The sequence below is a fragment of the Watersipora subatra genome, chromosome 9, assembly GCF_963576615.1.
Source record: "Watersipora subatra chromosome 9, tzWatSuba1.1, whole genome shotgun sequence".
Taxonomy (NCBI): Eukaryota; Metazoa; Bryozoa; class Gymnolaemata; order Cheilostomatida; family Watersiporidae; genus Watersipora; species Watersipora subatra.
Genome location: NC_088716.1, coordinates 61,589,188 through 61,602,386, shown reverse-complemented (window position 1 = coordinate 61,602,386; position 13,199 = coordinate 61,589,188).

Below are 13,199 nucleotides of genomic sequence, written 5' to 3'. Positions count from 1 at the left end.
GATTATTTTGTCACGGCTTACAATGGAGCGATGTTCATAACTCTTCTTCTATCAAGGTGCAAACACACTAGGCAATATTTAGTGCGATATCGCGCTGCGTGGCACTAATCTGCGCTAGCACTTGCTCAGCAAGCTCATGCAGAGTGATAACGCTAGACATTCTCTATCACAACTTTATCGCCAGCGAGATGTATTTTCTATTGATTGGTTCTTTTCTCAGAATGCGATTTTATGGCTAAGATTTTTTTGTATCCATGTTCACCAACATACAGCAACAACATTGTGCTATTTTGTTACGATTGAAACATCATCAAAACGAACACTGACTTGTTCATAGATTTAATAAGAGCCCACATAGGCCTGTACGACACAACAAACAAAAATTACAAAGAAACCCAGTTGAAAACGAACATTTGGGAGTCAATCGTTGCGCAGGTTAACCATCTTGAGAAGATTAAACATTTATTATATTAGAAATAAAAAACTACTATAAAGTAAACTATATATAAAAATTATAAAATAATGCTGTTAAAAATACAAGAATTGTTTTTTTTATATATATTTTCTTTTAGTGAACAATCCATGAAAGTGAGATAGTCCTAATAACAAAAGCCCAAGTTGTTTACCTTGAGCTTTCATTGCCTAGAAAGCGCCATATTGACTTAAATTTAATAAAAACTCCGAAGAAACTAATGATATAGAATTTTATTGGCAGTTTGTGGGTGTGCCCACGTTATCGTTTGCTGGTGAATCATTCAAGTGTGTTTAAGCACATGTCATCAATATCTTTGCGCTCCTCATGACGCCCGCGATAAGAAAATCGCCTTGTGTGTAAGTTAGTTTTGCCTGCAAACTGTAGCAAACATATAAATGAGTGCAATGAGCTTTTATCCAACATTGTTAAATATAAATATAAAATAAAAATATGCCTTGAAATTAGAATGAAATAAAAAATTGAAAGCTCTAACAAATTGCAAAGCAAGGTACAGACTATAATATCGTTGCAGATCAATTGCAAGCAATAGATAACTGGTAGAGATACATGTATTCTCGACTTCTCAATGCATATTATATTTAGAGATCTTTGACAACTTAGCATATTTATTGTATCTAAAAGGTTTAATATCGTTCCAACAGAAGAAGGCAAAATGTAAGCGAAATGCGCTTCGCCCGTAATAAGGCTAAATTTATCTTCCCAAAATTTGGACGAGCCACTTGACGAATACAACGCCAACCCCTACTTGAATGCCACCTCCAACTGACCGCCACTATGGAAGAAGGGTAGAAAAATATAGCGCCATGACGTTCAATTATATGTTTTACGGTAAGCCAGTTCCAGCATTGTTTCAAAAGAGAAAAATTGCCTTTGGTGAATAACATGTATGCAATAACTAGCTTAATAGTATTACCAATATATATCTGCCCATTTTTACATGAAATCAAATCTGTAAAATTAAACTATCAAACGCCATACATGTTATCTGATGAAAGCTTGTCTACAAATCCTGAAACTTACAAATTGGAGCCAATATAGCTGTTTGGATATTTCAATCAGCAATCTCAATTACTGGCTTTTCTATTACTATATTTTTGCCATGCTAGGCTATAATATAAGACCATGCAAGAAAAGAGGTGAAAAATTCAAGTACAATTGCAGTGAGCTGGCATAACAAAATGATCCAAAGTGAAGATTTATTCTTCCTACATTACTGCGATCTTGGAGCATCTAAAAACTAATAATTCAAACTGACATCTATTATATTACTATATAACTTGTTGATAGATGCATCTTTTTACAGTCAAAGACTACCAATGTCAAGGCTGCTCTAAATCGCTCATGTGGCGTGCTATTATGTGTCAATATATGGCATCTGAGGGTGGATTATGTAATGCTTGAGTAAGTAAGTTTTTTGTAATACCGTAGTTTTATAATGAATAAAAGTATGATTGGCCATTTTTAACAGTCAAAATTATTTAATGATAATTTACACAGAGCTAACTGTATAGCCCAGCAACTCAAATGTGAAGCTTAATAAAATTAGTGAACAGTCGACTAAATATAAAATATAATAGTAAGGAACGTCTTAAAATATTATGGCAAGTGGATAATGGCAGTAGTTTGAGCAACAATACAAAGATATGCAGTTAACAGATATTAGATTATTAGCAACCTCTGACGTATCCCATAGCGCATCACTAGACAAAAGTGTTAGCTGCCCCAATAGATAGACTGAATGGAGCTCAAAGCAAATTTTTAGCTCCTAAATTAAGCCAAAACTGTCGTGTGTTCATTTAATCGATAATGAACACATTATTACTTTAGACCTTAGAGATAGGGTTTCGTAATGCTACACCAATCAGAACTAAGTTTACCTAATATACCAACCATAAAATAAAATGAAATTTTTGTTACATTCACGCAAGCAAAATCCTCCCTATCATCGATGAGCGACTACATACTGTGCTGACTTTAGAACTCCAGGATTGACACTTGTTGATCTTAAAAATCATGAACATTCATTTTTGCGAAATCACACAAAAATTAATTCTGTTCATTTAATGTGCTATCATCCAACATCCTAAACACGTTGCTGCATTCAGCCTCAAAATCCTCTCAACACTATTTCTAACCAATGGTCGCAATTGTACGAACTAACATCCTATGTATATCTTCAATTAAATCTCGCAGAGTAGATTGACAGGGAACTGACAACAAGAAATATAGCAAATAAAAATACATTCACAGTACTTTGCATGAGTTATTTGATTTCTTCTGAACAAGTTATAATGAGATATTTACGACTCTTGTTCATGAGCTTGATGAATAAAACCTGATGATCTGCTGTTTGAATAAACATTTAGTAGGCGCTAAGTAAGGCTAAGTAACAATATCTTGAATCTTTTCTGATGATAAGTGCTTTTACTGAAGTTTCCAGACATGGAGTCTTTAAAAACATACTCAAACTAATAATGTTTACTGTACATAACAAGCAACAAGTTAGTCCAAAATCTGTAGTTGCACTCTCTCAAAGAAAAATTGGCACTAAGCATGGCTATTTATAGAGACCTATTAAATATGAGCATCTATTTAAAATTGGGGGTGGTGCTGTCATGTAGTAGCAAACCTACTGCTCCATTTCGCTATTTAGCGTTATCATGAGATTTGCCATGAGAAAAGCTACCTCTAACAACAATTTGTCATATAAGGAAAAAACTAACTGTTACAAAATGGCAACTCATGGTGTCATACGATATAACAAAACTATTAAAGCTGCACCAAGCGAAGTGGATTTGAGCTCTTGTCAGACTGGGCAGACATTATGCAAATTGCAAATGAGTGCCTTGGAAAAGGTGGTTGTATAATCTAGGCATTCCTACAGTTATGAAAATCCACTTTTTTTCTACTGTATAGAACCCATTTTGAAAGCTCAAACTCTATGACAATCGTGTGATGGATTTACAAGTTCAGTTTTTTCGTAACTGACCAGTTAATACCGATAACTCACCACACAAACAAGATTGAATTAACCTTTTGCAGGACTGTGTACATACATGTATATCGTTTGCACGCTTTTACATTTACAAAGTCTAGGTGCTCATTATTGTATTGTGATGGAATATGGCAAAATATTATGTTTAGTCAGACTCACTAATAATCACTGCGGTGCATACAACTGTGGTGCATACAACTGTGATGCATACAACTGTGGTGCATACAACTGTGGTGCATACAACTGTGGTGCATACAACTGTGGAGCATACAACTGTGGTGCATACAACTGTGGTGCATACAACTGTGGGGCATACAATTGTGGTGCATACGACTGTGGTGTATACAACTGTGGTGCATACGTGTAATACCAAACGTGAAGCGGTAAGCTAAAATACTCAATTCCTAAGATGATTGTTATAACCTTATTTAGTCAACCTTAACCTTTAGAGACTTATATTTTGAAACATTTCATTTTGCTAGGTCAGCATTTTCTTTGTTGATTTGCACAGTTTGACACACTTCTTAATTACATGAGCAGAGGAGATAATGTTGTGTGCTAGTGATGGCAAACAATGTTAATTGACGGATCAATTCTTATGACCTATGTTTATGAGATACTAACATACACCTTGTCTGGTTTTTGAGGGTTACACATCTAAAGATTTTGACTACATTCAAAACGGATGTTGACTGTAATTCTCGCGGCACATGTGCACCTATAATTGTAATTCTATAACATAATATTCTTTTCAGCATTATGTGTGATTGTATTGTGAAAGATGCTGCTCGGTCATTCACAGCACACTAGCTACATGTAATTCCCCTTTTCCAAGCTCAAAAATAAGAGATTAGAGCATGAGAGTAGAGCACATTAGTGTATATTTGTATATAACAGACACAGTCACATCCAAAGACTACTCTGCCGTCTCAGAAAAAACGCAAGCCTTTTATATGGTTGGCCTACGACAACAAAAAGTGTTACATAAGATAGCATGGTCAAACTCGTGATGGCGATTACATAAATTGTGGTAAGACATTATTCAAGGAAAATGATATCATAAGTGGCTAAATATATACATGTATATGCATACATGACAACTACTGCTGCCGAAGAGCACTAAAATAGAGTGTAAGTTTTAAAATGTAGCTGATGTTTGTGTGCTACGGCCACCAGTCTTTGGCCGTATTCAATTGTTACCTGCCTGTTCTTATCTTAGTGCATTGGTGGACTAACAATAGGCAATAAAAATCAGCTGTCTATCTTGTTTGTAGCAATTACCGTTGTGCATGAGCACGATTACTCACTCAGTATGAGATAACTTGTATTCAAAACCCACTTGCAAATGACTAGTCAACGTAGACTTTGTTTTCAATAGTCAGATCTGTTTAATCAAACGACTATATATATATATATTCGAATCTGTCCAATACGCCCGAGGGCATTATATGAACATAAAATTTGAGATAAAATGATTGATAAGAACGCTAAAACCTAATTTGTTGCAACACTAAGATCGTATTAAAAACTGAGGGAGTCATCAACGCCCTGACCCACAACATTCGGTGCCATTCTATTATAAAAAGAGTGCTTATATTGGTCTATCCTAAAATGTGGGTGGACTACTCCATGACGGGTTTGGTGGGATGGGTTAAAAGAGATATAGTTATTGAGGTCTAGTTCATATAGACCAAACTCAATTCTTTTTAAAAATTTCAAATCCAAATCTTCTCTTCTATCTTTTAGTTCTTGGATGTTATTTACACGCATGCACTCTGTGACACTATCCATAGGCCCGAGTCTGAAAATCCATCGAACCCCCCGTCTTTGAATTGTTTCTAATTTGTCAGTTAAGCCTTTTGCGTGCGGTGACCATACCTGACAGGCATATTCGAGTAATGGTCGAACAATTGTGTTATAGGCGACAATTTTTGTTGATATGCTTGCATTAAAAAGGCAGCGTCGGATAAGTCCGAGTGCCTTATTACTTTCTAGCATAAAACATTATAGAACAAAAAGCACCAATAATTGAACCGTAAACTTTTCAGATATGAAAAAATAACTAGTTTGAGCAGGGTGAAACAGCCCCGATCAGATCTCGATTATTTTATTAGGATCACCGGGAAAAGCATACTTCAAAAATATTTTCATTACATTATAGAAATATATTTTTTGTATCGTCAAAATACTGGTTAGATTTTTAGGCATAAAATCAACGACTCGGTAGTTCTGAACGACTCTTAGTTTGCCCTGAACAACAAATCTAGGTGGTGGACACGCTGTCCTTAGTCCCATAATCTATGAAACCGGAAATTAGCAAATTATTTACGTATTAATCTGTGTTCAACAGGCAAACTCGCCGAGTATGTGCGAAGTGATGTGATTGTGGGAGACAATTGAGCGGCTTCGTGATTAGGTTCACACCTAGATCCACATGTCAGAGCCGAGTAAAACATAGAAAAGTATAGACAGTCATGTCAACATCGTTTTATATTAGGCTTCACTTCTGGTGTACGTTCAAAAAATTGCCTACACTTGCATTGAGCTGAATTTCTCTTACACTTGTTGAAGCTTAGAACTAGCACTAAAATAAATATTGACTAGAAGACTTTTATATTAGTCTAAACCAGGGGTGTCAAACTCATTTTCACCGAGGGCCACATCAGCGTAATGGCTGTCCTCAAAGGGCCAGATGTAACTTATAATTGTAATGAAATGTAATCAAATAATATAAAATAACTTAAACTAGTCTTTGATATTAAATAACTCTTGACTTTATTACTTAAAGTTGCAAACAGAACAGTTGCATAGCAAAATATACAAAACACTTGTTTCCAAAAAAAAAATCAGAAAAGTTACACAATACCCATCAGCATGGGCATACTTTCAGTAAAATCAAAAATTGTGAGCTGCTAAGAACATGAATTTGTTGGCATACACACATTAAATCTGCAAACACTAAATAATTGCAACAGCAGCAACACAAAATCAATATGTAAGCAGCAAAAAATCAAAAAATTATTTGCTATTTGCTGAAACAAAGTTAGACTTGCACCAAAGAAATTACAAAATATACAGAGTTTGACTAAAATTAGTGATTTATTACATACAATACAAAGTTATGAATAATAGTTATACATGTACAGTTAGTCATGAACATGAAAATCACGAAACTATAATTTCGAATTTTTCCTCGCGAGTATTATCTTCATAGCATAGCAAATCTACATCCTAATATAACTCAAATAAACTGTCATAAACATGTTTCAAAGAATAAAATTATGTTCAGTAACTCTGTTCTTGACTTTTCAGACTTCAGGGGCCGCTCTAAGAATGACTATGATCCTATCGAGATTGAATAACTTTTGTCTGACTACGGTTGACAGCCTAAAAGTGCATTTTTATTCGAGTGTAACGATGCAAATTGACAAAATTAAAAGTTAGTAAAAACTTCGAAACATTAAAAATAATGTTTCAATTTGATTTATGCAGTCTTTCACTGTCTTACCCCTTCTGAATCTGCATATTTACTTCTCGAGCTGAAAAAAATTGATCGCGAACGATAAATTTTAAAGTGACAGCGATGATTTTCGGTTCAGTAGATGTCGAAATGGGCGTAGTAATTTAGTTATAACTTTTGCCAGAGAGATCATGGAGGTATATATGTACGTTTGTTTGATTGGCCAGAAAAAAGTTTTTCTGACTAATCAAAATTATTCTCATGTAATGTAAAAATAACAACACAAGGAATAGACAAAGTTTAGAGGCAAGATAACTCGCGTTATCTGTGCCTAACGTTGGTGTGCCTAGCAACGTTATAAATACGGGAGAATGAGTCTCGGGCGAATGAGTAATTAAGCCCTCGCGGGCCACATAAAATGAGGTGGCGGGCCACATGTGGCCCGCGGGCCATGTGCTTGACACCTGTGGTCTAAACTAACGAAGAAATTCAAATTCTAATAATAATTAAAAAATTAACTATTATTAAAAAAAACGGATTTTACCAATTACCGTACTGTACATACAATTGTTTTTTTTAACATTTAGAAAACGAAAACTTCTAATATATAAAAATCACCAACAAAATGAAGAATGGAAAAGTAGAATTGTTGTAGATAAGTAACTCTAGCTTTTTTGAAGTGGGTTTTTAGAAGGTGAAAGTTAGTGTCTCAGTAAAATGTTATTAGTTAGAGGCGTGGCATTTCCGCCGCTACAGCTAACTAGCTATGACGTCATTGTCTAAACTTTTTTAGAGTATAGAGTAGCCCAGTGTCGTATAGGGAAAGTTACGCCACCAACGGAGCCTATACAAACGCATCGAAAGTTCCAAACAAACATTGGCCACGTCTACTTTTATATAGAGAGTTACAATTAGCCCAACAATTAACTATTATGATAGAAATGCTGTTTAAATTACAATTAAATTAAAAATAAGAAAAAATAAAGGGAAAAAGTGTTGACGCAAAGATCGAAAAAACTCCACGCTGTCCGATAAACGGAATTTTGATTTTAGCCTGATGTAAATCTAACTAACTAACGATAAGATGCTCGTGTTATACATGAAAAGAGTCAAAAAACTCTGACGGTCTTTGTGGTATATAAAAAAGCTAAAAAAAATGGTGAATTCGACTGTGTATAAGTCGTATTTCTAATTCGATACCTTAATTTTCAACAGAACTTTATATAGCAAAGCGAGTTTGTTCGCAACTAACGAAAATGACTCAACTCCAGTTGGCGTAACTTTCCCTATACGACACTGGAGTAGCCTGGGCATAGCTCTCTTGGGGAATGGGAGCAGGGAGGAGGTGGGGGAAGGGGGGGGGAAGAGAAAGATAGCCATGCCCAGGCTAGATAAAGAGCATACGGCGCTATACCTAGCCTGTCTTGACAAGCTGTTGTTTTTGCGTAGTTGTTCCCCCGTCGAGCAACAACAATGTTGTTGCTCGCCGCTCGACGGGGGGACAACTACGCAAAAACAACAGCTTGTCCAAGACAGGCTACGCTATACTTAACGACCTGCCACACCTCAGAGCCGTATAGCTTCACGGTAGCTACCTATGCGGCTTTGCCGTACGTAAGGAAGCTGGATTTTCCATTTGCGTTGGAAACTGTCTCGAATCTTTTTTTATTACAAATGTTGGAGTTAAGGCTCACCAGACTCGTCATTTTCTCTAAACTACAACAAATATTTTTCAGTTATATAATATGTATTTTTCTATTCATCATTTAATATTATCACCTCATTTATACTAACTGCTGTACTAAATGTATGTTTTTTCTCATCTAGTTTCGACAAAGTAGGTTAAAGTATTATTATCTTTGGCCGTTTTGTAGTCATATGTGTCTGTGCACTAGAATAATAATACCAAATAATACAACTGGAACTCTTCCAGCAACTCGCGGGAGGTAAAGTATAAACATTATCGTTTTGATGCAGGCTGTCGCAACTTTTGGATAGCTAGTGTATAAGGTTTATTGAAGAATACGTACAAAGCCAACTATAATTATTTCAATACTGCTATACCACGATTGTCAAATGCGCATGCATGGCACATTGTTTTGGGTAGATGTAGAAAAATGATGTTATGCATAACTAATCCGAATCCAAACACAACATCAGTGTTCAATTTGCTTTGTCAATTCATTCTATTTTGACTATGTTCAGTTTTTTGTACTTTTGCTTTGTTATGTGGGAAATAATTTAATTATTACTGGTTCAGATACAAGTGAAGGTATTAAGCTATTGTAAGCAATACTGACATTTGCCAGTAAAAGTTAATTCTTTATTCTATAAGTCCGACAATTTGTACACATAACTAACAAAGTTCTAAACAATAATATTAATGACAAAACGTTAAAATATAAAATAAATGCTACATCCTTCCTCGAACAGTTTTCCATGTTTGCTTTATCGGTCCGTATGACCGTGAGTTTCGGCAGTCAGATGAGAGTCATGGCAGTCTTTATATATAGAGCCTCAGTAGTTGAGATAGAAAAGTAGAAGGGGATCAGCTGATGATGGAGAAGGAGGTTCTATAGGTAGGAAGAAAATAGAGGCTCCATAGGCAGAGGAACGCGCCTCGGCAGGCAGAGAGAGCCTCAGCCGTTCCTTGCAAAAAAGAGATAGGTCCACCGGCAGATAGAAGTTGAGTCATTGGAGCTGCTCTCTTTTATAGATGGCTCTGTTAGCCTGTGAGAAGGTGTTCAAGTGCTCAGGTTCTGTTCTTTATGTTGCAGAACGTTAGCAATTGAATGAACTTGTCTTAAGTACGTCATGAGAGTATAATGATTGGAAAAGATGACTAACTCCAATTGCCTTGGTCGTGTCCGGTACAGGTCTCATATCTTTTAATGGTTTTCTGGCATGTCAATTGACATCTCTTTCCTCATAGGCTACTTCCGCAGGAGGTTTCTAAGCTGCTTGTAGATGAGTATATGATGACTGTCTTTATTGCTGGTCTTTTAATGTATTAGGTTTGATGTTCATTGTAATATTGCATATGTCTGCAGTGTTTAGCCATTTCTCCATTATGTTACCTGCTTTTGCAAATACTTCTATACAACAACATTACTTCCAAAGTAATTAAAGCTTTTCTTTCACATCTCACGTCTCTTTTCTATGACATCCTTTCCATTGCTATCACATCTCCTCACACAAAAACTGATAAACCTAAAGCAGATATTATCTCTACCGAAAAAAGATAGCTTCAAGTAATGAGCCAAAACAGAAACAGCTGCATGAAAAGAAAACGAACATTCGTTGCATTGTTACAAGATAAACTAAAAACTAATATTTTTAAACATGAAACTCAGAAGATCAAAGATAAAACACTAAACATAGCTTTCACCTGCGATACACTTTGATATCTGAGGCTATTTGACCAGCTGGAATATATCATAATCATTAAACTGTACCAGTGGCTGTCTAAAGTCGCTAATAACCGTTTAGTGACTGTCCAGTAGCCCTGAGTACTTGGTAATGACCTCACCCTCTAAAGTCCTGGGCACCGAACACGACGCATAAAGGCCAACATTGTCAGCACCCAATTCATCTGGAATTGGACCATTCACAACCTGTGGCTCAATTTGTGTTTTTTTTATCATGAGACAGGCCTGTCTTCAGCTTTGAATTTTCATCACAGACTCACTCCTTTAGAACTATCTTACTAAGTGTGTCTTTTTTTACGGTGGAATATGTGACCACGATCAGCGAGCATCAAATATGGCCTATCACTGTCAAGGTCTGAGATATGTCCCAAAATTCAAACACCTCTAGCGGCCTAAAATGACAAGCCTGACTCTCAATCAAATGTTCCTTCTTTGGTCCACATGAGCATCATGATATAACTTAATTTATTCTGATGGTCACCTAACAAGCGCCTGACTACAGCTAAGTTATACCCTCTAACTAAATACTTATTCTAATTAACTGGAAGAGCAACTTGTAAAGTCTTGCCCTGAAGCATCTCAGGGTGTCTCAGCTTATCAGCTATGGGTGAATTGCGTATGGGCGTCAATTCGGTCAACTAGTCATTACCCTCTTTAGCACAACGCTTTATCATAGACTTGATCATTCCTATGGTTTTTCTGCCTGGCCATTAACTGCCTCATGCAAAGGTGAACTGGTAGTGTTTTTGACACCCTTAGGGTTACTGAACTGCTTGAACTCAGCACTTGCTAATTGTAGGCCATTGTTTGACTCAAGTTTCTCTGGTAGACCAAATGCACTAAACACCTCAGCAAGAACTTTGATGATTGCCAAACAAATTGTGCCTTTTTCTAATAGTTTCACTTTTGGCCACTTGGTGAGATAATTAACTATCAAAAAATAATCAGCATCTTAAATTAAAAACAAATCGACTCCTAAAACTTGAAATGGGTAAACGGAGATAATCATCGGCAGCAATGGCTCTTTCATTTCATTGACTTCTCTCTGATGGCATGGCTAACAAGATGGACATCTATCGTCACATGTTTTTTTTAGCGTTTCTCAAAACACAGAGTTTAGGGCCCTTTGTAATGTTTTGGTTACGCCTTGAGGTGCCTTGTGCAACGAGTCTGTAACTTTACTCCAGAGTGATGTTGGAATCACAAGGCGTGCATCAAAGAAAATTACTCTTCCTACCATTGAAAGCTGATTTCGACAAGCCCAATAAGTCATGGCTCTGCTCATGCACAACCTTTTACAAGCGGCCACCCAATTGTGATATGATCGATTATTACAGCTAATTCTTCATCCTCTCTTGTAGCTTTTGCTTTAGTTGTCTAACACATCCTTAGACCTAATAACAACTGAACTAACAAACGGCAAAGGATCAGAACCCAGACCTTCAAAGCAGTCAGCGTCAGATGAACAAGACCTGGATAACGTGTCATCAAGAACAAGTTCTTTCTCTGTCCAAAACTTAAGCTTCAGTTGAACTGGACACGACAACAACTTCAAGCTCATTGTTGCCAACTTAGGTAACATTTGATTGATTTCCTTCTGTAACAACCCGAGCAGAAGCTGATGATCAATGTCTATTATTGCAGGACCCTTTTCTTAATAGTAATACCTAAAGCACTTGCAAGCAAATAACACATGCAACAGCTCTTTGTCAATTTGGAAGTACCACTGCTGCCAATCAGTCATTGATTTTGCAGCAAATTCTACTGGTCTCTCAGTAGTAAAATAACAGCTTCAATGCTATGTAAAGAATATCAACTGACAACACTATTGGCTGGTCCTCAAAGAATACCAATGTTGAAGATTGATCAATCGCCTGCCCAATCTTTTGAACAGCCTCTACTTAAAACTGTTCTCCAAAGAATATATATCCTCTTAGTAATTACTAACTTGATGAAACGGATAACTAAACTACGGCAACTTTGGGACAAACTTGGCAAAATAATTTACAACATCGAAGAAATGCTTTACAGCTTTGTTATTCTCCAAAACTTTCATCCGCTGTACTGCCTCCACCTTAGAATAAGAGTGGCTGATTTCATAAGAAAACAACTCATGATGTAAGAAAGCCAAGCGCGACGCTCCTAGTACACTTTTAGCCTGATTCAATGTTATCCTAGCATGGCTATAACGCTTTGAGATTTGCTTTAAAATTCTATCGTGTTCTTCTAATGAACTTGCATCTATAAAAGTATCTATATATACCTTGACTCTGATAATCTCAGTCAGAGTCTCAACCATCACACAATGAAATTCTTCTGGGGCATTGCAAGTACGTATGGTTAGTCCCACATACCTGAACTTTCTAAAAAGAATTAGGAAGTATTTGAGCCTTGAGGAATGCTCATCTAGACTTATTTGATGAAATCCTTGATTAGCGTCAAAGGTACTAAAAAACTTTTCCCTGAAATACGTAAAAATACTTCTGTTGAATTGGGTAGCATCCAACAGTTTCTTTCTAGCTGACTCTTTAGATATTGTGAATCTAAACATAAGCGAATGTCTCCTGAAGGTTTGTTCAAAGTAACAATCAGATTTAACCACTTAGCGGGTTCATTTTCTCACACTATGACAACTTATCTCTCCAATTTATGTAACTCCTTGTTCCAGTTTACCTCTGACTGCTTGAGGAATACTGCGTGAAGGCATGGTATTGGGAGCGGCAGAATCTTTGAGCACCAGTTTTACTGTGCTTTTTCAGATTGCCTTGATCATCAAAAACTTTAGCATACTTTGAAGCTATACCTAAACTGGTCTTACTT